Source organism: Strigops habroptila, chromosome 5 (genome assembly GCF_004027225.2).
Source record: "Strigops habroptila isolate Jane chromosome 5, bStrHab1.2.pri, whole genome shotgun sequence".
Lineage (NCBI taxonomy): Eukaryota > Metazoa > Chordata > Aves > Psittaciformes > Psittacidae > Strigops > Strigops habroptila.
Genome location: NC_044281.2, coordinates 28,059,271 through 28,084,697, shown reverse-complemented (window position 1 = coordinate 28,084,697; position 25,427 = coordinate 28,059,271). Strand labels below are relative to the sequence as shown.

Here is a 25,427-nt window from a genome sequence, read left to right as displayed (position 1 = left end):
GAGAAACATAGGGGGTTTAATAACAGCAGTTTCCAATGGCTTCCCAGAGACACTGCTATCACTGAGATTTCTGCACATAAACAATCAATCTTTGGCAATACCATGTGTGGATTGTAGCCATGAGACCCAGCAGACGTTGGTGCTCTACAGCTTCTTGTTATAAATTAATTGCACTGAAAACACTAATACACAACCCCGGGCTACCCATTTAGCATGGGCCTTGTGACTTCATGTGAAGGAATAGCCCCGTTTCAGCTATTCCTGGGGTTTTTTAAGTTTTCTTTCTTAAAGAATGTATTCCTAAAAGTTTTCAGGAACACACATCTGCTGCTATGACATTTCATTCCCATCTCTTTAGAGGGACAGACTATCTGTGAACACGATGAAGATTACATAGCAATCATTAACTAAGTCACATAAAACACTATTACTGGTAAAATAGTAATAATGAAAACAGTAATAACAGCATGTTAAATATAAACTACCCAAATGCATACTATTCATTTCCAAATGCTAAAGTCAAAACACATACATAAGAAATGCACTATTACAATCCCAAGATGCAATTTTTCTACAACACATGGTGGAGAACATAAATTCAGTTTATCCCAGATATCAGAGGGAATCCTTAAAGATTTTGTTCACTTAATGATTTCTCACTTCTTCCTTGTATCAGACAAATATGTTTTGGTCTTTTCCAAGCCACAGATTCTTCACAAATTCTGTGAAAGTTTAACAGGCTTGCAGCAACAACCCTGCTTGGTCACCTTTTATAAACATAAAATCTCTTCAGGTCACCCAACCACAACCTTAAACAACCATGTCATAAAACCAATGGTACAGTTTACATCAGTATTGTTTCCATATTTTTACTTTTCAAACCAAATCACTAAGTCCATCATTTCAAAAAAGGGTTAAGCTGCCTTCAGCCACTCAATCCAGTTTCTGACTAGAACTGGGTTTTCAACACTTGGATGGCAGCTTGGTGCTATCTCTACCTTTTTCTACTGAAAACACTTCTAAAGTCCATCCCAGGCAACAGTGACCCTGAAAGAAAGATAATCAATCAAGAGAAAAAAATTAATCAAAATCTTTGTTAACAAAAACAAAACACAGAAGTTTCTTCTGATGGACTTTTTGACCTAACACAAGTATTATTATATCCTTTCCATACATATCTGCTGTGTGTTTTGGGTACTATAAAATAATATCTAGTAAAACAAAGTAAAATCATCAAAAGCAAGATTTGTTCTGCATCTTGGAATAATAAACATCAGAGAGCTACACATGAAAAGGGGCACTGGATACTATGAAACTATGATGTCGAAGTTAATGCTACTTTAATTAACACACTCTGGGATATCCTAGTGTCTTGATTTCTTTGGTTGACATGTTTGCCGCTTATATAAAAGGACTTACGTGAAATGGCTATAAGTCAAGTGATTTATTTCCCAAAGTGCCCCAAACACAAGCCCCAAGAGTAGGAAACAAGGGAGATGTTCTGGAAACTATCTTGAAGACTACAGAATAAGCAGCATTTCCAAGACATGGATAACAGAGATGATAAGCTTTCTGCTTACCACAGGACTACTGCATTCACCAAGACATTGTCTACATGCACACTCCCCAGTTTTGTGGATCTGTATTTTAGGAATCTATATTTTTATTTTTCTATGATATTAAAAATAATAATCTTTAATTTAATAATGTAAGTGTCTGAGACATGTTTTCTTATCAAATTGAGTTTGTTTTGGCTTTATGTCAGTAAGAAAGAAAACAAGCAAATGGTGTTTCATCCTGTTTTGGCTGAACTGCATTGAAAATATATATATAGAAATTAATTTCCTTGCATTTGTTGAAAACTTGGTAGATAACATTTGTTCAACACTTATAAATCACAACAGTTTCACTTTTCTTGTCCAAAGCCCCACAAGTTCTAGAATTATTTTTTTTCCTAAACCATGTATTTATTAAATAAATAAAGAAAAAGGCAAACCAAGCCAGAACGTGCTTGCTTGCCTAAGCACAGGAACACTAATGTCATCTCCACACATAGAGTTTTTTGGAGTAGGAGGCAACCTCAAATAAAATACCATAAAGATGAGACAATTGGCTGGAAGTGAAGTCCTCTGCATTTACTCTAGCAGCCACTGGGGAAAAAGTGTGCATGACATTATTCCAACAACTGCACTAGTGACCGAAATTGTCCAAGTTATATGTTGCTCCTCTGCTAAAGGCTGCACACAACTTCCAGATTTAAAGTGTTCCAGGCAAATTGTCGCATCGAAAAAATACCTGACATTATGCATGCGAGATACGCATATCCTACAGGTTTTCCATGGCACTGAAGAAATTAAGGTCATCTTCTGTCCCACCTCCTTAGGCCTGCACCCATTCTGCTGTTCCACCAAATTGCACAAATTACCACACCTCCTTCAGAAGTGAGAAGGTAGGGGGCCCAAATCTCCCAAAGTAGGTGGCAAGTCAGGTAACATATGCAGTGAGTAACATGACTAGTCTCACCAGAATCTCCTTCCTGGCAGAGCAGATCCTCCCAAGGGGTCAGCTTGTTGTGCCAAGGCTGGATTTCTCCAACCAGCAGAGAAGGGCAGGAGGAGGCACACTGTCCTTGGGCTCACCCAGGAGCAATGAGCTCAGGAGAAAGGAATTGCCCCATCAGTTCCGAGAAGAGCATCGACACACCAGAAAGCAAGCTGTGCTCAGTGCTTTTCCTTTTTTAACACAGTGTATTTATACTCAAGAGAATGCAGCTCACATGCAGCATCGACCCAGGTTAGAGAGACTACACTTTCACCACGGAGGGCACAGAGAAGGCATGTGTTTCTAAAAGCCTTTTCTATGCTAGCCTTATTCTGTACCCAGAGGACAATACACAATCTAAAGGAGATGCTGGATTTTGGAGCAAAAGGGCATAACTAGAACTTGCAGTAAAAATAAAAAAATAAAAAAAAAAAGGAAAATAACCCATGTGTTGCAGTAAAACCTACAGGCGCAGCCAAAACTGCAAGTCCACTGTGGTACTTACTGTGCAAACACGTGAACATGAAACAGTATTTCAAAAAGCTTGTAATTCAATGAATAAAGAGAGAAGACCCACAGCACTTTTTGTTTGCTATTTTATAAAAATATGAATGCCCAGAAACAAACCAACAGGTAGGCTTTGGTACAGTTTTTGCAAGCTTTGTATTTTCCTTTGGGTGGCAACTATCTAATTAATTCTTCTTAGGCTGTCTGAAACTGTAGAAAGCTGTGACTTTACATATGTATGTTTGGGAAAAGGATATTGAGGGAAACAGAGCCAATGATGGGTGGGAAACTGCCTATTCGAACATATTCTTAGGATTACTGAATATAAGCCATTGATGCAGCAGGAAAAGCTTCCCAAAACCTCTAATGCCTATAGCACCCCACTGACCACAGCGAAGGTCCATCCTCTTCTCCCCCTTCCAAGGCTGTGCCACGCTGGCCAGCAGGTAACTGTTGTAGAGCCATTAGCTTAGATCTGAAAACAGGACAGCTGTGGTGTACCAGCCACTGGCTTGAGCACCAAGACAGCTGTGTTTGTACCATGGTACGCTTCATTTCTAAAGCTGGATTTGTTCACACCAAACCAGTTCAGCTGTATCCGTGAAGATAGCCTAAAACTCAGAAGCAAGCATTGCTTTCCCACACATCAAATGTTCAAGACAGTCCTACTGTAACATTTCCAAATTCAAGCAACCAACACTAAGCACTTGGTACCTAAGCACATTCCAATTGAAACTGATCAAGAAGAGGTATGTATAAACTCCTTCTTGAAGCAAATGAACAAGAGGACGATGGACTAGGTCCCACAACTGCCACCTCCTTTGAAGTGACCTTACTCAAGGTAACTGTTTCTCAGTGAGAACAATGGAAATTCAGTTCCAAATTCCACTGGAAATTTTATTTTCCAGATCAGACCAGCAAACCCAAATAACTAACAGAAGCCAAGTGTGCCCCAAACTTACTATTGGCACAAGCATTACCAAACACTGGCTTTCTATCCTCTTCCCTCAATACTGGGAGGAACTGAGAGGTGATCTAGAAAATCTTCTGCCATAAACATCTACCTGTGCATTTGACAACCTGTAACTATCTGCAACCGCCATTATACCTAAGAAGACCACATGGCAGAAGAGACGAGATCTGGGCATGCTAGGAAATTTATGACTTCTGAGAAGATTCTTACCATAACCATTTTTTTATTCTCTTAAAGCAGTCCTGTTTAAAATGAGGACAGGGATGGCAGCACAACTTCTACAGGAGGCTCCAGGATAGCTAGACTGGCAGCAATAGCCACTACTGCAAATCCCTAGAGAAGACAACAGAATTACAAAGAAGGGAAAATGAATAAAAGTCTCACCCAGTGAATTGGGAAGAACCCAGAATATAAAGCACATCGTTCAAGTCCTCTGCTCTTAACTGAGTCTGAGCACTGCTGTTGTCCTCTTACTCAGTTCAGCTCAAAACAGCGAGCATCTCCAGCAACATGCCAAGTCCTCCCAGCACGAGCTGATTTCCAGAGGACCTCAGAGGCACTGGTTAGGTCTCTGCAGTGCCCAGACTCTGTGGCCGTATCAGTGCTCATCCATTCCCCTTTACCTTGCCCGTGGCTCAGTTCACATGATCACTTCTGGTCACTGTAGGTATCACTTTATGCAAAGTTCTCTGCAGACAATAGCATGCAGTTAACCCCATGTGTGCACAAGCCATGCGAATAATACATAAAAGTGCAAACCATGTGCTTTTGTAATTTCTTCATGAGGAAAGGAAGAAGGCTTTACCTTTCAGCTGCACAGCATTTAGAAACACACTACGTGTTTGTTTTGAGTCACTTGTTATACACTGTTGGCAAAACAAACAAGTTGAGGGCAAATGGATCTTGTATAGCAAATTGCTCACACACACACTTATAAAGACTTTCATAAAAAACTTGAGTTATGGTTTAGAAGCAGTGACAAAAACCAAAACCTGCTCCTTCAGAAGACACAGATCTGTATCTTCCTGTGCAGACAATCTCTATCTTCTTTTAATGACGTGTTGCACACCTAAGAATTTTTCATGAACTGAGGACAAACTTGCCAGATTTTATACAGGAAAACAAAAAAGTAATCTGTCATCTTTGAAGCTGCTAGTCACTGTAAGAGAGAGAGGTCAGTATTTTTAGCTGAGCATACAAAGCTTTTGCTGTCTGTCTCCCCAACCCACCTTAGAATCATCTCACACCAACAGCCACCTCCAAAACTGCACTCTGACCTGCCATTAAGTTCTTTACTTGTTATGAGTTAGCTCTGAAACTTTTTTTACTGATACTCTATGTGAATCTATGCATGCATATTATGTGGATTTATTTTAGACAACACTTCAAATAAAAGTGTATATTAATGACGTGGCAGAAACCTCTTGTAAATGCTCCTTTCCCCACTTCCAGCAAGCTTATTGGAAATAACATCAACTCAGCAGTCCTTGGGAAGTGAGAGTATGAGTTAGTACATGTTAGCTAATTCAAAAGGTCTTCTACAAATCTAATAATTATACTTAATTTCATATACAGAGGTCACCATTAAATTCCCTACAGATTTGTGTTTCAACAGATTAAAACTTCAGCAGTAATTTACTTAACAAATCATACCACAACATTAATTACCTGCAAACAGCAACAGTACACAGATTTTAACAGGGTGCACTGGAAGCCATACAATATTCTAGCTACTGCAGACACCCTTTGGCTATTTTTAGATCACGTTATATGTTTTTTGAAAAACAGCCCAAAAATTCCAAACCGAACAACCTCTTTTAGTCAAAATAAATGAGATCTAGTTGAAAAGCTGAATAATTTCCAGTAGTGAGAAAAGAGGAAGCGAGAATGAACTGAGGTTGCAAAACAGTGACACAGCCAGCTAGAGCAACAACACAACAGGGCAGTTTGCATAAAAGCTAAGACTGAGCCAAAAAACTCTTAAGAGGTGTTACTACACAATTATATTGCAACAGTACACCATCATGATCTAGTAAGAGGGCCACAAATTTTAGTACAGCTGCGACAGAAGAAGGGGCTGTTTATCCCATCATGATCCTGGCTCTCCCCACCTCTTAATCTGCAGGCCGGGCTGACAAACCAGAACTGACAGAAATGCCATATGAAATGAAGCAGATTGGGTGACTGCTATGGGACAGACCACAAAAGGCTTATGAAAAGGGGAAGAAAAAGAAATAATTCAAAACCATGTTGGCATCATTGCTTACACTTAAAAAAAGCTTGTGCCATTAAAAGGCAAGACATAAGGGAACATCTGGAGACCCAAGGATGCAAGATGATTTTAAAGCAAAAAAGGGAAAAACCTATTGCCTCCCAGTCTCAAGCACAAGAGTTTTAAACTTTGACCCTCTGAGCTTACAAAGTCATATCCAGATTCATTTGCTTCTGTGTTTTCACTGACAGGCTCAAAAAAAACCCCAAACGTGTCCCTTCCTTCCCATTGGGCCTAGCACTTAAATATTTAAGAGACTTGAAAAATGCATCCAGCGTCCACAAAATCATGCAAGATTCACTGATCTTAGCCTCCTGGAAGTGGAGGAGAAAGTCCCCTAGCTGGTATACAAACAACAAACTGAAACAGCATCCTACTGGCCCAACACTGCCGTATTTGCCTTGTTCCTTATGAAGTGGTCAAGGAATTAAATTTAATAATAAACTTGACACACCAAGCAACTGCTGTCAATGGTTTAATTTCCATGCAGGACAATAAGAACTAAAATAAAATAATTCCAATTTCATTTTTTCCAGTTGCACAACAGTGGGATGGAAGGAAGCCTCAGCCCCAGCAGATGCATTCTCTTGCTGACCTCCCCAGAGCAAGGGAGGGTGTGGAGGGTGCACGTGGGCTGGGGATGAGGGGACAGGACAGGGTGGGCTGGGAAGGCACATTCAGGAATGAGGGGAGGAACTTGGCTTTCCCCAGCCAGATGGGTTTACCACACTGAGTTCAGGCCTGGGCAGCACAGCTGCAAGTTATAAATGTCGAGGCAGGCCAAGGCGAGTGGCAGCCCCTGTGGGCTGCCAAATTCCAGGCAATTAGAACCAGCGGCCCTTGGCTCCCTGGTGGATGCTTGGATGTTGGCACAGCAGTGGGAAAAAGCCTGTTACTGAGGGGATGGTGGGAGAGCGAGCAGGGAGGGGAGGAGTGCTGCTTTACGGCAGCATGGTAAATCAATTGCATTTTTTATTTCCACTGCTGAATATTATTACGCTTTCTTCCTGGCTTTTATGAATGTTACAACATCATGTATTTGCCAGAAATCAATAATCTCTTATCCTTGGAAACTAGTAGCCAATGTCGCCACCTTTCCAGCTTGCAGGTCAACTATTGCTGCCCACTGCATCCAGAACAGGAAAACTGCTTTCTTACTTGTTGCATTTCATACAAATCTTCAGCTAGGAAAGCAGAGATAAATACACCTATTTCAAGGAAGCTGCCAACAGCTTTTAAATCAAAGTCTCTGTCTTAAAGTATGCTTTTCCACTGAGCAAGTATATGGAGGTACCATTATGGGCCCTCATTAAAGAAACAGCTCATACCAGGAATATGAGCATTTTGAATTGCCTCATCAGGATGTGCTAGGGATGCTTCACTCTCAGGAGACTCGGAAGGGAAGGAAAAGATGCTCTTATACAACTCAAAGGATAGTACTAAAAATTACTGTTCTAAATGCAAGCACTGTATAGAAGACCAGTTGTGAAAGGTGCTGCACATTTATGTAATGGTTTTAAATACAACATTACGTTAACTCACACAAGGGAAAAGAAAAAAACCAAACAGGGTGTCGGGCAGAAGAGACACCATGCCTGTAATTAAGCCATGAAAAAAGACATGGTACTCTGTATATCTCGTAGCTTTCTCCAGAAACTCCCTTTCTTCCTCTATCAGACCTCTATGAATCATGCAAATTTCAGTCTTCAGCTTTTGCTCCAAAATTCACGCCAGTCCCCTAGAAATACTTGTTCTGAATTTAAAGAAAACCAAACAAAAAACCCCATCAAAACACAATAAACAAACAAAATCAAGACAAAAAAGAAGGGCTTATAATTGTTTCCTTCTTTGCTAACAAACATCCAAAAGCAGGAATAACCACCTTAGATAACATCTGTATAACCCCGTTAGCCTTCATACCCTTCTCAGTTTCGCTTTTACTTGGTTTAAAAATTTTTTCTGCTGTAAAGGGGTTAAGGGATATCTTTTCACCTTCTCTAACTTATCTCTGTTTACTGTTTATCCTCTTCCCAGGGGCAGCATCTGAAAGTGGTCCTCCACCCCTCTGAGCCCCATCCCAACTCATCTGCAACTGTGGGGGTTGCATGGAGGAGCTCCACCATGACTGGCTTTCCAAGCTTTGGACTGCTCCCTCTGACCCGTACAGAAATAATAATTTACTGTCCAGGAGATGCTGCCTCAGGGGCTGCAATAAAAGCTTCACCAAGAAGGGCTTGCTCATCACCCAGAATAGAGTACGTGCTGTGGAAAATGGCAGCCCTTACTGGGAAGCAGGAGACTGCAAGAGGTCCCCTACTCTACACATGGCAAGTAAATCCCTTTTTCTTCCCATTGACACGGACTATATTTTAGCATAAGTTCCTATGACTACATCAACAGGTGCTAAAAAAAACCCAACTTAAAATAATCAAGTCCACATGTAGTGGAGTAGGGACTTCTTTGTTCTCTGCAGCACTGAACAAACAAATTCGAGTGTGGATTTTATATACAACTTCACCTAAGTAGTGCAGCTACTGAACTTTTATCAAAGATGAGCTATAGTTCCTGCATGCACGGCTGCATGTGCCCTCAGCTGCCTTGCTGAAGAACACCTGATATGAACCCAGCACAGAGATGACTGCACCCACCACCCACCGCTGTGCTCCCTGACCACGTCACATCCCCTCCTGGAGCATCCCTGTGCTAGAGCAGAAACGATCACCTCATGCTCTTGCCCGGCTCTGCGGTAGGTTAGAATCCCATCTGTTTACAGGACTGCCTTTTCCTGTGACCCATCTCTGAGCACAAAGGGCAAATTGTAACCTTGCTACTGCACCAGGCAAACATGGGAAAGGAAGTGCCTGCTTGCTGCTCCTGGGAGCAGCCCCTGCACGTTCACCCAAAGGGACTCTCTGTTGCTGTCTAATACTCTTCTGTGAATGGGCAAGTGCCAATTTCCACTCTGTTAGGACTAGTAAATTTTATGTTTGTAATGCCTGGATGGTGAAAAGAAAATAACAGGCTTGTTCATGAGAAGTCCAGGGTTGGTAGTGCAAAACAACGAACAAGGAAGCTGCTTTGAGCAGAGCTGGATCCGTCAGCCTGGGCTCAGATTATACCTCTGCAAAGCCATAAAACTGCTTCTGTGGGGGAGAGCCATCATTCAAACGACAGCCTGAGATAAACCACAATCTGATGACTGTCACGGTCCTTTTGACACCAACACTTACCATCTCCTAGTGTTTACAGACTAATCGGTTTAGCCTTCCCAACTGGCTCTGTATGAGGCAGCTGCTCATCATGACTTGCATTTTCTTAAAGCCACCCAGAGCAGACACCAAGGGCTCTGATTTCCTCTGCTCCTCTGGCTCAGAATGCCCGAAAGGAGCAAGGAGAAAATATATTAATTTTCACAATTCCTGTGTCATGGAGAATCCTCACTTATTTCTAGCGAATGGTCAGGATTTGATTAGCTATTTTTAAGGAACAGCCCTTCACATAAACCTAAAAGTGAACAGTTACTACAATAACAATTCTGTTTGTTGGGGTTTTTTTGTGTTTTGTTTTTTTTAAGTATTTTTTTAAATATTTGTATTACCAAATTTTAGAAAGGTTTTCTCAGGCATTAAAGTTGATAATACTTGTAATATAGACAGTCTTGTTTAATATGAATTATACAATAATGTATATAAATTATATAAATAGGCTTCTTTGATTGCTCAGAGCATCCATCATTAAGTTCTGAGGCATAGCTTCAGGCATAATTGTACTACTGAATTCATCAGCTGCCTAATCATCATTCATTTTGCATCTATTTCTGCTAATTAAAAAGAGAAAAACTCCTAACAACTTTTACATAAATACTGTATTTGTTCTCCGCAAAGACACAAGGCTAATTCACCACTGATTAACTGATTATCTAATTTCATAGCTGTCACTCCACAAGGACCAGCACCCAGAGCCACCAGGAAAGAAAATGTAAAGACCAAGTGAAGTCCATCACTCTACACCTGCTGTCATCCATGCTTGTCTGGCTTGGTAACAGGCAAGGGTAACGGCCTTGGCCCTAGGCTGCACATGCAGGCTCTGCTGGCCCCACAGCTCCTGGGGGTAAAGGACAGGTCCTTGGTGGAAAAGCTCTGTTAGCTTCTGTGAACACTCAGCCATGTACTAAATGACCTGTCAGGAGAGCAGAAACCTGCTGGCCACAACAAATCTGGCAGGGGCACTACACAGAGCGAGAGCTCAAGGTGGTTATGCAGCCTCACGAGACCCTCTGCATTAATTAAAACTTCAGTGTGTTCCCTCTGCTTTAGTCCGTTCACCTGAAGACCAGTATGATACAGACTCAGCAGCAGCAACCCCTCTGCTTAGGTCTCTGCTAATACCAAAATCTTTTTCTTTCAAAGAACAGCTGTCAGCATTTAAAGATCTATCCTTTTCTGACAGGAAACCCAGCCAGCTCTTAGAAGCAGAAGGAAGAACTGCCTCAGGTAGCAGCTAATCTCTCCAGGCATGCATGCTGTGCTGAGAGCAGAACCCGAACTGCATCCCCACCAACTGTGCAGATCCCCAGGGTGAGCTGAGAGCACGTGAACTGCAGAGCACAAGAGTTGATGCAGAGAATCTCTACAAGGAACAGCTTTTTTTTTTTCCTCATAACCCAATTATATTTAATTGAGAAATCAAATAACTTGAGGAAGGTAACTTTGATCTGTGCAATTGTCTCTTATTTTCACCAATTTCAATGCATAGCTGTTGCTAACCTTGTCCTGATTCCAGAGGTACATCCAGTACAAGCTGCTGTTAAAGTGCAAATGAACAAGGGTGACACCACCAACATTAGTTGTGTAGACAAGTGCTGTTTAGCTCTCCATAAATTTTCTATTACAGCATTAATTAGAGACATTACCACTCCCAAACCCTCCACTCCCTGCAGGTGATAGCAGGATAGGCAAATTAGTTCCACCACAAGGTATAGACATTTAAGATCATTATGGCACCTTGGATTTTTGTCACTACATATCTGAAAAGCAAAAGAGGAAAAACCAGCATAGTCATATTCACTTCTGATAAAAGATATGGACTCACTTAAAAGTATTTTTTTTTTTTTGAACAAACTTAGTAACATCCTCAAATGGGCAAAGAGCTAGGAGAGACAATGTGTTTCAGCTATGCAGAGACATGAAGTCATCTGCTTTTTTAATAAACTGCACAGAAGGAGATAACTGAGTATTTGGTGAGGTGCAAGAGGCACTCATTTCACTATCAGCCTGATTTCTGGACTGAAAACTACACATAGGTACCACAGTTTAGCTGTCTATTTTTTGGAAACCTTTTTATTTCCCCAGTTACATATCTCTTTCTTTCGAGAAATTCCAGCGTGACAATCTAGACTTGACCTTCAGAAGAACTGATTCACGCCTACTCCTTCTTGTCATGCTTCCTCCACCAGAGACTCTGCCACAGGATGGGCAAATGATTTTGGACCTCTGCTTTTCTCTCACTAAGCTCCAAAACCTTTCTCTTGCTGTTTGACTAAAAGTGATTCCCATCCCATGGGGACGCACGTGCAGCCTACTCCCAGCACTCAATCAGGACAGCCTGTCCTGGGATGCAGCAGGTAAGTGCCATGCCTGAGGTATGGCTATATGGCTATCACCACACACATTTATTGTGTGACACTGAACCAAAGCACAATATGCTCATACAATAACCATACTGTGTTTCATGACCAGTACTGAGTCATAAGATATAATCCTTTACTACTTTTCAAGGTGTTACAGAGTCTGCCCCAATTGAAGTTTTCATTACGATCGACTAAATTACCCCCTCAGAAATACAACAGAGACAAGACAAATCATTTACCTTGGTAGATTTCTTTGTAAGTAGATAACAGAGCTGAGAAGATGATGTTACTTGAGGAGCTGGAAAAGAGGTATTTAACATCCTCAGGTCCCTGAGGACTGGAGGTTGGCCAACATGACACCTCTCTACAACAAGGGCAGGAAGGAAGACTCCAGAAACTACAGGCCTGTCAGCCTGATCTCAGTGCCAGGGAAGGTCATGAAGATGTTGATCCTAAGTAAGATCATAAAGCATGTGTGGGAAAACAGAGGGATCAGGCCCAGTCAACATGGGTTCATGAAGGGCAGGTCCTGCTTGACCAACCTGATCTACTTCTACAATAAGGTGACCTGCCTGGTTGATGAGGGAAAGGCTGTGGACATCGTCTGTTTGAACTTAAGTAAAGCATTGGACACTGTCTCTCACAGCATTCTCCAGGAGAAATGGGCTGATCATGGCTTGGATAGGTAGATTCTTCGCTGGGTTGGAAACTGGCTGAATGGCCGAGCCCAGAGAGCAGTGGTAAATGGTATCACATCTAGTCAGCAACTGGTCACTAGTGGTGTCCCTCAGGGCTCGGTGTTGGGGCCAGTGTTGTTTAACATCTTCACTGATGACGTGGATGAGGGGATTGAGTGCACCCTCAGTAAATTTGCGGACAACACCAAACTGGGCAGGAGTGTTGATCTGCTGAAGGACAGGAAGGGTCTGCAGAGGGATCTGCAGGGATCCTCTGGACAGGCTGGATGGATGGGCTGTGGCCAGTGGTATGAGGTTCAACAAGGCCAAGTGCCAGGTCCTGCCCTTGGGCCGCAGCAACCCCACGCAACGCTACAGGAGTGGGGAAGAGCGGCTGGAAAGCTGCTCGGCTGAAAAGGACCTGGGTGTGCTGATTGACGGCCGCTGAACATGAGCCAGCTTGTGTGCAAGCAGCCAAGAAGGTCAATGGCATCCTGGCCTGTATCAGCAATAGTGTGGCAGCAGGGCCAGGGCAGTGATCATCCCCCTGTACTGGGCACTGGTGAGACCACACCTAGAATAATGTGTTCAGTTCTGGCCCCTCACTACAAGAAAGACATTGAGGTGCTGGAGCGGGTCCAGAGAAGGGCAACAAAGCTGGTGAAGGGTCTGGAGATTAAGTGTTACGAAGAACAGCTGAGGGAACTGGGGTTGTTTAGTCTGGAGAAGAGAAGGCTCAGGGGGAACCTTATTGCACTCTACAACTACCTGAAAGGAGGTTGTAGTGAGGTGGGGTCAGTCTCTTCTCCCAAGTAACAAGCAATAAGACAAGAAGTAACAGCCTCAAGCTGCACCACCGGAGGTTTAGAATGGATATAAAGTTTCTTCAGAGAGGGTGTTCAGGCATTGGAACAGGCTGCCCAGAGCAGTGGTGGAATCACCATCCCTGGAAGTGTTCAAAAACCGCGTAGATGAGGCCTCCAGTGACATGGTTTAGTGGTGGTCTTGGCAGTCCTGGGGTAATGGTTGGACTTGATGATCTTAAAGGTCTTTTCCAACCTGGTTGATTCTATGATTCTATAAAAAGAGAATCCTGTGAAGAACTGCATGTATAGACAACACTACCTTGATGCACTAGAAAAAGTGCAACTTAGCGTAACTCTGAGGAGGATCTGCTTAACAGTGCATAAAGTTAAGTGTAAGCACGAATGCGTCTTTAGTGGACTATTTGCAACAGCAATTTATTGTTCTGTAGTTATTACAGTTGCTGAAAACAGTTTCACCCAATAGGAAATAAAATCCACTGACATCCCCTCTGTACATGAGTACCAAGAACACTGAAAAGCACAGCACTAATTCTGAACATGATTAAAATACAGAATAAAGCAGCATGCTATTTATAAAAGCCAATGTTTTTGCCTCCACTTGATCCAGAAAGCACTTCAATGGAACTTTAAGTACGCAAAATTAACTGAAAATAAAAGATTTTGGCAGCTACCATTTATTTTACACCGCACTGAAATGTGTGCAAAAAAGACAGAATGCTGAAGAATTAAGTACAGGTTTTCATTAATATTTACACAAAAGACATGCCACAAACACTTTAGACAATATGTATTTACAAAACACAGTACATTTAGCTGACTGTATAGCCCACTACGGATAGATTATAATCTTACTTTCAAACTCGAAAAAAACATAAAATCTTAGATATCAACTTTTTCCAAGAAACACTCCTAGAGGATACAGAAACAGTCTCAGAAAGTTTATGGCTGAAGGAATACTTACTCAATTCTCATCAAGTAAGAGCAGATTGCTTATAGATTTCAAACCAATTTTCTTCACACAATTTATGCTACAAAAATTCAGTGCATTTTCAAATCTTTAACCTAGAGATATAAAACAACAACGGGCATATTACTTCATAAGCTACAGTCATGTGGTACATTTAAAAGATGCTGATTTATCTGATGAGTGGGATATATACATTTGCTCAAGTGGTTATATCACTTCATGCTCATTTGTGGGTTGCAGAGCCATGTAGAAGTGCTGTGCTGCAGCAGAGGAAGAACAGTTCTGGTACATGAATCAATGGAACTGAAACATTCAGGGTTCAGTGACTTCTTTCTAAATTTTAGAGCTAAGTCAATGAACGGTCTGGCTGCAGGAAACAGGAACATCAGGCTCTAGCTCTGCCATACATTATTACATAAATCACACTATGCTTTTGTACCTGCAGTATTCATCTGCAAAAAAAATGAACCCACTGAATATTCCTCCCAACTTAGTTTGATAGTAAACACTCCAGGCAAAAGCAGCCTGTTCCCACGTACTAATATGGCCCCTAGAATGACACAGAAATCTTGAAGCTGCTGGAATATAGGCCACAGTGGTAAACTTAGGATTGTTTACATCAAAATTAGCTTTATTGCCTTCTGGATTAGCCAATATTTCTATTTCTAACTAGAAGCAATTTGAAAAGGTATGAAGTAAAAATATTTTATCATCAAGCATCAATTCAGACCCTAATTTCCAATCACAGTTTTAAATACAGTGTCAGTGACCTGAACCAGAAAACAGGAATTTGTGATAACAGAGTAATACAAATTTTAAGTTTTTCCTATTCCTCTTTATCACAAATCTTGTAATAATGGCTACTTAAAAAGAAAGTCAGTAAAAAGATACATGCTTATTGGTGTTGAAATTATGCTTTTGAATTATAATGTGAGATATCTGAATACACATAGCTGATCAGAAATATTATTATTCATGAACATTTTATTGTGATATTCCTTAATGGAAATAATTTCTATTTAATAATATTGTACAATTACAAATTGTATAACAGTATTGTTAGATACTATAATAGAGTGAAAAGAACAATTTAAACTTCAAGAATTTTTGCAATAACGTGTCATGTTACTGCAAAAATTTCATGTCACAGCATATTTCCTAATCTTCTCATTTTATTACAATACAATGTTAAAACTATAGGGTTCCCCAACAGTCATGTGAAATCCAAAAATTGTGAAAGGAGTAAAACACACACTGAATATTGAGAAAGTTTTCTCCTCTTTGTTACAGAAAACTGAAACACGTACATAACTGGAATATCTACCTCTTCCCATTTACTAAGCAATCTTTTACACCTCCCCCATTAACTCCTCAGAGGCACTGACTGGATCTTCTTTTGGATGTTAAAATTCTTAGTGAAATCACTGATGGACTGAAGCCAGTAGCAGAATTCCTACAACAACTTAATGGGGCCAGAAATTTGATTCTTAACATGCATAATCTCCTCTCTTAACTTTGTAAGTGGCAAAGTCATTCCCAAGTATGAACTTCTTTTGAAAAGCGGTTGACATCCTCCCACCCCAGCAGCAATAGAGCTTACCATGTTCAATCACATACGGTGTTCAAACCTCCCTGCCACTTAATAGCCAACAATTAATAGTTACCATGGAACTGGTACTGATTTTGACAAGGCAACATTGCTGAAATGCATTATTGACTCAGATTTTATAATTCTTTGAAATGCATGTTTGGATTGTGAAAGAAAGAGAGCCATCACAAATGTATATGTTTTCATGTCTCCAAAAGCCGCACCTCACGCTATATTTCATATCCTTTACGTTCAGTGGAAGAAAGCAATTAAAGAGATGCAGGGAATAACAAGCATTAATATGTATGCTCTTTATTTAAATGGGTTGAGTCCCTGCAAGGGTTTTTTTGCAGTGATTAGTTCCAGCCTACGAAAGGCACAGACATCGATACCACATCTTCACATCCTCCTTGCCAAACCAGATACTGTATTCTGATCTGCTCATCTCTAAATCGAGTTCACTTCCAAATATATTCCCTGCCATGCATGCACACAGAAGGCACACATATTTAGTCCCTTACCACCAGCTAGCCCCATTCCTGTACCAGAACAAGTCAGGAAAGGGTAGCTGCTGGTCTAGGACCTGGCTGCACATGAATGCTTCCACTGATGGGGTCTCATTCCCAAACCTAGCCTATGAAGCACACAGTTTACGGCAGATGGACAGAAAAAGTCTGTGCATGGGGCTGCATTTCAATCTGTCTGCTGGCCTCAGCAAGAAGCCACTCAGTACTCCTTCAAGGCTAACACCACAAAGCTGGGCGAGGCAGGAATAACCCCCTCCTGCAGATCCCCACATCCACCTTTTCTTACAGACGCTACCACCACATTGCAGGAGAGCCCTGCAGCAGCTGCAAACATGCAGGGAGGTTTCCTTCACACAGTGAGGACTGCTAGATGGGATTGCATGCGACTTGGCTTCTCCTCAAACTGCACAAGGGGGAAATTGAGAGAGCCCTTGGATGCATTTGGACCAGGCAATCCTGCTTCTAGCGGCCTCCCCATGCCTCAGGCAGATGGAAAACCAGTTTCCAGCCTGCAGGTGCAGAAGCAGCAAGCCAGGACTCTCCAGATACTCAGCAGACATCTAACATCCTCATGTGGACTTTATGCTTTGACTGACTGCATGTGCTGATAACCCTGCGTGTGCCTCCCCCAGGGCTCACGCTGCCATCCTCAGCAGTGTGCAGCTCAGTGGGCTGGAGATGCTGCTGCCCCCAGTTAGCACAAATCATTGCTAGAGATCTGTGATCACTGACCCCCCTCAATCTTCTGTGGGAAAAGAAAATGTAAGTACTGAGCCAGACATGCAAAATCAGATAAATTAGCTTAAAATAACCTGCCTGCCTCTGGAAGGGATTTTGGAACATTCAGAGGACTCCTGACACAGGCAGGCTGTAGGGAAGGCAATATGCAGGAAGAAGAGTGCTGTGCAAAGTGAGGTTCTCCACGTCCTCATCTGTGCTTCACTCTCCTGCTGTCTTCACTTTGTGGTATGGCCAACCATACCTCTGAGGACCATACCACACATAGGGAGAAATATGGAGAATGCATACTGTGAAGTTCCTGTACTTAACACTGCATGCAAAATCAAGCTGAAAGAGCAAGGGTTTTGCAAATGAGACAATCAAACGGCTCACTGCTGTCCTAAAAGTTGGTCCCACTCCTGGCTATGCTCTTCTGCTGCCAACCTTGTGTTGGCTCTGGTACTTGACAGACTACAGAAACCTATTCATTTTAACTCAGCAAAGAACCAACTCAGTGCAGGGAAGAAGAGAGGGAGAGACTTGACAGTGTAGTGAGCTGATTCAGCTAAATACTTACTCAGTAGGAGTTAAGGGTGGGTAGCTAAATACTTACCCAACTAAGAGAGCTGAACCTACTTAAGAGATGCAGTGGAAACACAGGGGCAGAAGTTCAATCTTCTCCTTAGTTGGCGGCAAAGTTATACTGCTTCAGTTACCTTACAAAGCTTCACTCATAAATGCTAAGAGATCACTGTCCCACAACTCTTTCCTTTGCCCTGAGCTGAACTACTTCTGCTACCAAATATAAATAAGAACTGAAATGACATAGGTTTGCTGCCCTTACCTGATCCATCCTACACCTTTCCTCAAAGTGCAGATCTGTATTAGAACATCAGCTAAGGTGTTTATCTATCACCCTGCACAACAGTAGCCTATTTTAATTACATAAAATTACTGACAATAAAGCAGACAGTATTTTTCCCCACCATTAAGATATTCTTTTGCAGTTATTTTAACCTCTTAACTCTTCTCCTGTAGACCAACACAGTGAAATGGCTCGGCTGTTATCTTCTACATACTTTTTCTTTTTTTTTTTTTTTAAATAACGTCTAACCAAAGCAGTCAGAAACTTGCTCTTTACCCATCTTACAGATCACCATGCAATTTTCTGGGTATTCAGACTGCAAAGGGGGATTGAGCAAAACTCTCGTTCCAGATCGCCAAGTTAATTCTGATGGGACTCCAATTTCCCTGGGCACACTGAAGCTTCTACTCTCAGGAACCCTATGGAGAGTGTGAGGGCAGGAGAAAGAAAAAAAAATTCTCCGAATCAGACCAAATTCACATTTTTTGTAAACTTCCCCATGCTTTTATGTTCTTGCATTTGAACTTTATGATGAACAAAATCAGAAAAACTATTTCCCTCTGGTAAGAATATAATCCTTTACATTTAATCTCAGTAGAAAAGCCAATCTTTCAGAAGCAAATACTTGAAATAATAAAAGGTGGCATTCTAACAGGCAGTCCAATGATTCCGTGATATTCCAACAAGAACTTAGTGCAGAGAAACTACCAATTTCAACAGTTCACTGTTAATCTTCCTATGCTTCCACGATTATAGCTCTTCCTTGAACAGCATACAATATTGCACATCTTATTGCCAGTGACAGATTGTCTGTACCTAGAGTTTCCAGTATGCGTACACCAGGCTTTGAAAAAATAGTCAGGCTCAGAAAATGTAGTGCAGGAAAAACTCAGAGCATATAAAAGTTTGACATATGTGGATAATTGATAGTAGACAGAATGCAATGGCCAAAAGCAGCACAGGCTGTTGCCAGAAGGCACACGGCAGCTTTACTACCGCTGCAGCAACTCTCCACATTGGCTAAACAAGTATGGTAGATTCGAGGGAAAAGACAGGCAAGGTGGGAAGTTTTCCAGAAAAACAGATTTACAACCCAGCTATTTAAATACACCCTGCATAAGAGTAGACAAAAAGGGGTCAGTACAGGGACAATACGCAGCCAGAATCAGAATGTAAAAATAAATCAGACTGCTTGAACATGAAGTACAATTAGAACATCACTATGGAGAAAATCCTTGCTTTTCTGATACTGTGTGGGTTTTGGTCTTTTCTAGAAACCTATAGTTCATTTGTTCCCCCCCCATGGAAAGAGCTATAAAAATCTGTAGCAGGGAGGAAGAGAAAGAAAGAAGGAAAAAAAAAAAAAAGGACAAAGAAAACAGGAGAAGGCAGTCTGTGATGCACCAATTATTATGACTCTGAGTTCACAAAAGGTAAGCAGTGGGGTCAGGCTGTGAGCAGGAGCATAGACAGCCCTGCTCACTCGCCAGCCCCGCCACCCAGAGTGGGGCTCTCTGGCAGCTCTGGTGACGGTCATGCCCTGGCTGATGGGGCACCACTGACCCCAGCAAGATTATTCCCTCAGTCACCACGAGTGCTGCTCTTTCTCTGTCTTCTTGACAGCTCACAGTCTCTCTTGGGTTCCACCAAATTTCCAGGCTGCTTCTAACTAAAGACCAGGGTGAGCAGAAAAGGCTTAGAGAAGCCAGCAAGAAAGATGGGTAACAGCCAGTTACTTTCACCAGCCACAAAATTAACGTCTTCCAAGTCTCTCCCAGAGCTGTTCACCAACTGGGGTTTTTTTTCCCACAGGGCTGTTAGGAATCAATGAGATCTGTGCTGCAAACTGCTCCAGTAGTATGGAGAAAAAACAGGATAAAAAAAATTATAGTAAAGACATTTGTGTCATGTGACAATATTCATTCCTCTGGATTTATTTTGTGCTTTTTCTCTAAGAATGACTACAATCTGACCCAAAACAGAGAGCAGCTAAACTGACTGGGAGCAAAGCAAACCATTATGGTGGGCTTGGTCACACTGTTACTGAAACATGCTCTGAATCTCCTCACTTAATAGCAATATTGGCAAAGATTTTGTGATAAAACCATTTAATCTAACGACACTGGGTGGGCGGGTTTTGTTTGGGGTTTTGGATTTTTTAAATTTTTATTGTATAACTAATAACTGTCATTATTTAACTGTAATACAGCATCTAATTATGTAGTAAAGTCTCTACTGCTTCAGGTTAGGATTTGGGGAAATTTACTAGCATAGATAATGGAAGAAGGCAAAATGGATGTCTGATTCTTGTGTGATGTTTTGAGGATTTTTGTACCTATAATAGCATATGTGTCTGGACTTGTACTTCCTTGTTCCTGTGAATCAAATAGGTAGATGCCATTCCAATGTATGCTATTAATCATGTGCAACGCTTCCATGTGTGCACTGTCCTGCTTCCAAATGCTGGAATGTGTCTGTGCTCTTAGTCGGTGTCTGCTGTCTGATGCCCCTATAAATAGAGATACTAAAAGCCATTGAGTTCTGGGGTCTATGTGATGTTTCCCTCAAAGAGCTGGATCCTGAGTACTTTGTTGTATGAAGGACAGATCACTGGTCCAGCACTTTAGACGACAAGCCAGATGACAAGACCCCCTCGTAGTTCATTCATTACTAGCAGCATTATGACAGCAATCTTCACCTGAGGGTGGACCCCCACTATGGGAATCATTCTGCTCATTCAAAGGCAGTCTGTGCCCCAAAACTTCATAGCTTGACTCAACAGTTGTAGAAGGAGAAACAGATACTCATAAGAGACATGATTTGTGCCCAGGTATGCTAAAAACAGAATCCAAAAGGACAGAAAACAGCTCTCCGCTCCTGCTCTAGTGCTCTGTCTATTGTCTGGTGCACCTGCTGAACCCACCAAGGCACTTACTCCATGGTATATTTCTTTTGGGACAAGCTACTTAACTAATAGTTGTGAGTTCAAATGACAGCCAGCTTTTTTGTGCCTCATTATGGCACATATTCTCTCTTTTCCATATTCATGTTAGACTCTTTCCATATTTAGTGTTTGAAATTTTATGGAAATATTGCTAGTCAAGAGCTACACTTGTAAGAAGGTGAAATGAGGACAAAACACAGGGGACAGATCAGAATCTTTAATCTTTGCTGCTGCATGTAATTTATAAAATGTATTAATCTGGTTTCATTCATTTACTGAACCATTTTGCACTCCAAGTCTCTGCTGCTTTGCCTTCATTTTAACTCGTCCAAAGCAATTTTGTTTAATGAAAAAGACTCATTTAGTTAGCATAGCAAGGAGGTTTAGCCCTCATATCTTTTTGTGTAAGATCCTGAGGGTCTGCCCCCTAAAGTTGTGGGGGAGTATAAGTGGTAGTGTTAGACTTAAACAAATCAATTTCATTGCAGAGCTTTCCCTGTCATAATGATCGGTTTGCAGCACAAATCTCATTGATTTTTCACAGCCCTGTGGAAAAAAAAAAAAGCCTCAGTTGATGAATACCATGTATTTAGGCACTTTGTCTAGCAGCTATAGCAGCGTATAGAGAAGCATGACATAAGAATCATATACTGTGACAAAAACTACGCTAAAAAAGGTAACAAGCATAGCTTCCATGTGATTTAAAGATTTAAACTACTGAGCATTTCAGAAATGAATTGTCTGTGAAATGTTCAAAGGGTTGACTTGAGATCTGTAAAGCTGGAGAGAAAAAGGAATTCCCATTCTTCCCTTGGCTGCCCTCCATTCTGGGTCAATTTGTAGTCCTTCTTAGAGAAAAAGCACAAAATAAAACCAGAAGAGTGGATATTATCCCATGACACGAATGTCTTTACTATCACTTTTTCCTCCAATTACCATACTAGTAGAGCTCAAAGATTGCACCCACCACTCCTCAAACATCAGGAACACATTGTGCAAATGTCATCAAGCGAAGAAGAGAGTTCAATTTCCCCAAGAGACACTTCCACAAGAGAAAATGATAGACTTCATAACAAGTTTGCAATGCAAATAAGCAAGTTAAAAGCCTTAATGGTATAACTCAACACCATTTTAAGTGGGCAAAAGTGTTCTGTTATGTCTCATTGCTAATTTCTTTTTAAACATTAATTATAGTCTAGTGAGAGGGTTTCTGTATGTGTAAGCAGGTATTGGTGGCCTGCTGAAATAATCATGCTGTGGTACATTTCTTTATAAAAACAGAGGAATTCCGGTTCTATGAAGACCATATTCATTGGTAAAAGCACATGCATATGCATGTATTCATGAATACACAGGACATATCATGTAGCCTCTTTGGTCAAGAAATTCAGGAATAAAAGAAATTTCAGACATGCAAGCTAGTATTTAATTTTCTGTGTTAAACATTATTTTTCTTTCAGGAGTGACTGGATTAGTGGACCCCTATGCAAGAAGACTGTTCATTTTCATGAAGAGCTTTTAAGCATACTTAAGAAAGAGAAGGTTTAAGTACTCTGTTTGCAGCAGGTGAGAGTCATAGCAAGCAGCTTGGTGCCTACAGCTCAAGAACAGACTATAATGAGGAACAAAGTGCAAACACAGCTGAGCCTCAGAGGAAATGGAAGGAGTTTCTTAGGGACAGACAAGACTGCACAGAGTTTCATGCAACTCAGAAAGTCACTGAGTTCAATAAAAACTGCTCTCAGGTTAAGACCCGCCTGCAGAAACACAGCAGAAAACAGCAAGTTGCTGATACACGTTCTATTTCCATTTTTCTTATATAGCTGCTTCGGGGGGGGGGGGGGTGGGGGTGGTGTTTCTATTTAAGAAGTTAATTATTCCAGTATTTATTCAAATAAAGTCTCACTTTCAGAGATTAAAAGCTTTTGGGTCTTTTTGGAGGAGTTATCTATAGGAAAAGGTTTATGCACATGCAACTCAAAAGGTTTGGGCAATCCAGTGTCCTGTGAATAGTGTTCCTATTAAAAAAAAAAAAAAATTATATGTACATATAAAGGCTCTAGCTTAGTCCTAGAGCCAAACCCCCAAACACACAGACAATTTTCTTGGATTACATACTTGCCACATGTGTATGTAGCAAGTCCAAAACACTAACTCAAATGAATGCTTGAAATCATGACCTGGCCTTTTATTCAGAAGTTAAACTATTGTCAGATTTCATTTTGCCACATTACAGGAATGGAAAGCCCTGAGCAGGATCTCTGACCAGGAGGTAGGTAGGTAGCAAACTCTATGTGATTCCATACTTGAAACCAATGTTTCACTATGACTAAATTCCAAAGACTCAAGACAAAAGCACCACATCTTGCTTGTTGTTCTATATGCTATCCTTAAAACATACAAATGAAGAGTAAGCTGCTCAGGTTCGTGAGACGCACAAGGGACGCCATTAGGGGTGTGTGTTTACCCATGCTATGAGAGCTGAAGCAGCAATACCAAATGCTGCCAGAAGCCAAGCAAGTTCTCATCCTGTAGACCTCAGGTATATGACTACACTGCTGTGACATGCCCATGTTATTCCCAGGACAATACTAATATTTCTGCAAAAGGTTGTGCTATGTGAATGTACCAGAGGAGGGTAGTATTTGCTTGGGCATCTCTCTATGGCACTCTATTGTGTTGCTTAGGAATGCCCTAAAATAGCAGATCAGCTATTGAACAATTTCACTAAATCTGCATGTCAATGATTTACTCAGTCTGAAGGTGTTTTGGTCCCATCGAGTCTGGTATCGTTTTTTTAACCTTTACCTCCAGATGCCATCCAGTTTGGAAGAGTATATTGTGCAGTGAACCTTCTTCAGTTCCCCCAACCCCAAAACTTCTGATGGAAAGTTGATCTTTAATGCACTGCAGGGTGTCTGGTCTCACATTTTAATTTCAGGATACTTGAAAGCATCTTCAACATGCTAACTTCACCCAGTTGTGGGATTTATTTTTTCTCCCCTGATACTTCCTTGTTAGTCTGTTACCTCTCCCTGCAAGATTAGGAACAAGAGACACCACTTGTACTTCTGTAGAACTCCCTTTTCCTTACTATGAAAGAACATTACCATTTCTTATTCTCTTGTTTCCATATTAAGAGGATTTTTGAATCTCTGGGGATTTTCGAAGCTCAACAATTATGAAAGCAATCACAATTTTACAATCAAAAACAAGATAACAACTGGTTAAACTAATTCACCATAGTATTTTCCTCAAACAGGCAAAAGCTAGTGGCATGCTGAAATACAGCATTCTCATCACAGCAGTGAATGTTCTTTGCTTTATGCTGCTCTAGCAGCTGCAGCCCATCTATTTGTTTTATTTGGCCTTTTGAACATCTGCATAACTTGCATTCTTCAGATACTAGGTTACTTCTTTCTCTGGATGTGGGGGTGGAGAAAAGGGGAGGAGGGACAGAGCCCTATAGTTTACCTGGTTTTGAAATCCATCATACCCAAAGTTGGACACAGAGATTAATATGCTTTAGATATTTTGTCTCCATACGAAAAAAAAATTAAGAAAGTAAAACTTTTAACCATTCACTTGTAAGTATATATTACAAAATTATTAGAAAGGAAACATCCCAACAACCATGCATTCACAGCTCCAAAAGCATTCATTCAGACAATTCTGATGGCTTAATGGAAGTTATACTCTGTGAAGAGCTAGAAGTATAATTAACAGATTGTCTCTGACCTAAAGTCTGCTAATTATTACACCTACATCCCTTAGCACAGTGATAGCACAGTAAATGGGCATAAAACATGAAGGTCTTGGCACAGATACTGTTTATAGGACTATTGCAACCACTTTGTTAGGAGAAGAGGGGGTCAAACACCACCACCTAGACTTATTTGCTTTATTTTATTACCCAGCCAGTACTCCATATAGGCTTCACTGTCTGCTCAAATGGTTTGTGACAAGTAAAGGAAATCAGAGAATGAGAATTAGTGACACTGGTGACAAAGGAAGCCAGGCAGTGAGAAGTTTGCAAGATAACAAATTTGCTACTGTTATTTGCCTTGGTATACAAACTAATACCGCACCAAATCGCACTAGTTCATACCTGCAGTCATTATGAAAACCACAAACAATGCTCTAACCTGAAAATCAGTATAATCTACTGAAGGAAAGCTCAAATGGATAAGCTACAGATGAGATTCAGAGCCACTATAAACAAAGTTCCAGTTGATTCTCATCCATTTGTGAAATTTGTCTCACAAGTTCAAATAATTGTAATTTACCAAGTCCCTAACAGAGATGGGTAAAGAGAATAGGTGAAAAGCCTGAAGTTAGGGTAGGCAGTGCAAGTCTCCAGTAAAGGACAGGCATACTGTAGAAAGGGAGA

At 41.1% G+C, this 25,427-nt stretch overlaps 1 protein-coding gene across 10 annotated transcripts in view; it reads right to left on the bottom strand.

Annotated features, from left to right (window-relative positions):
• The window catches only part of ZMIZ1 (zinc finger MIZ-type containing 1), a 349,016-nt gene that overhangs the window by 254,288 nt on the left and 69,301 nt on the right, over positions 1-25,427 (bottom strand). Inside the window, exon 3 of one of the 10 annotated variants that reach the window (XM_030487165.1) lies at positions 14,388-14,488. The exons of 8 other annotated variants lie outside the window; for them this stretch is intronic. The gene's annotated coding sequence lies outside the window, so the exon portion shown is untranslated. Of the gene's footprint in view, positions 1-14,387; positions 14,489-25,427 lie in introns of those variants that run through there. One more of the 10 variants, XM_030487161.1, reaches the window with a different exon arrangement.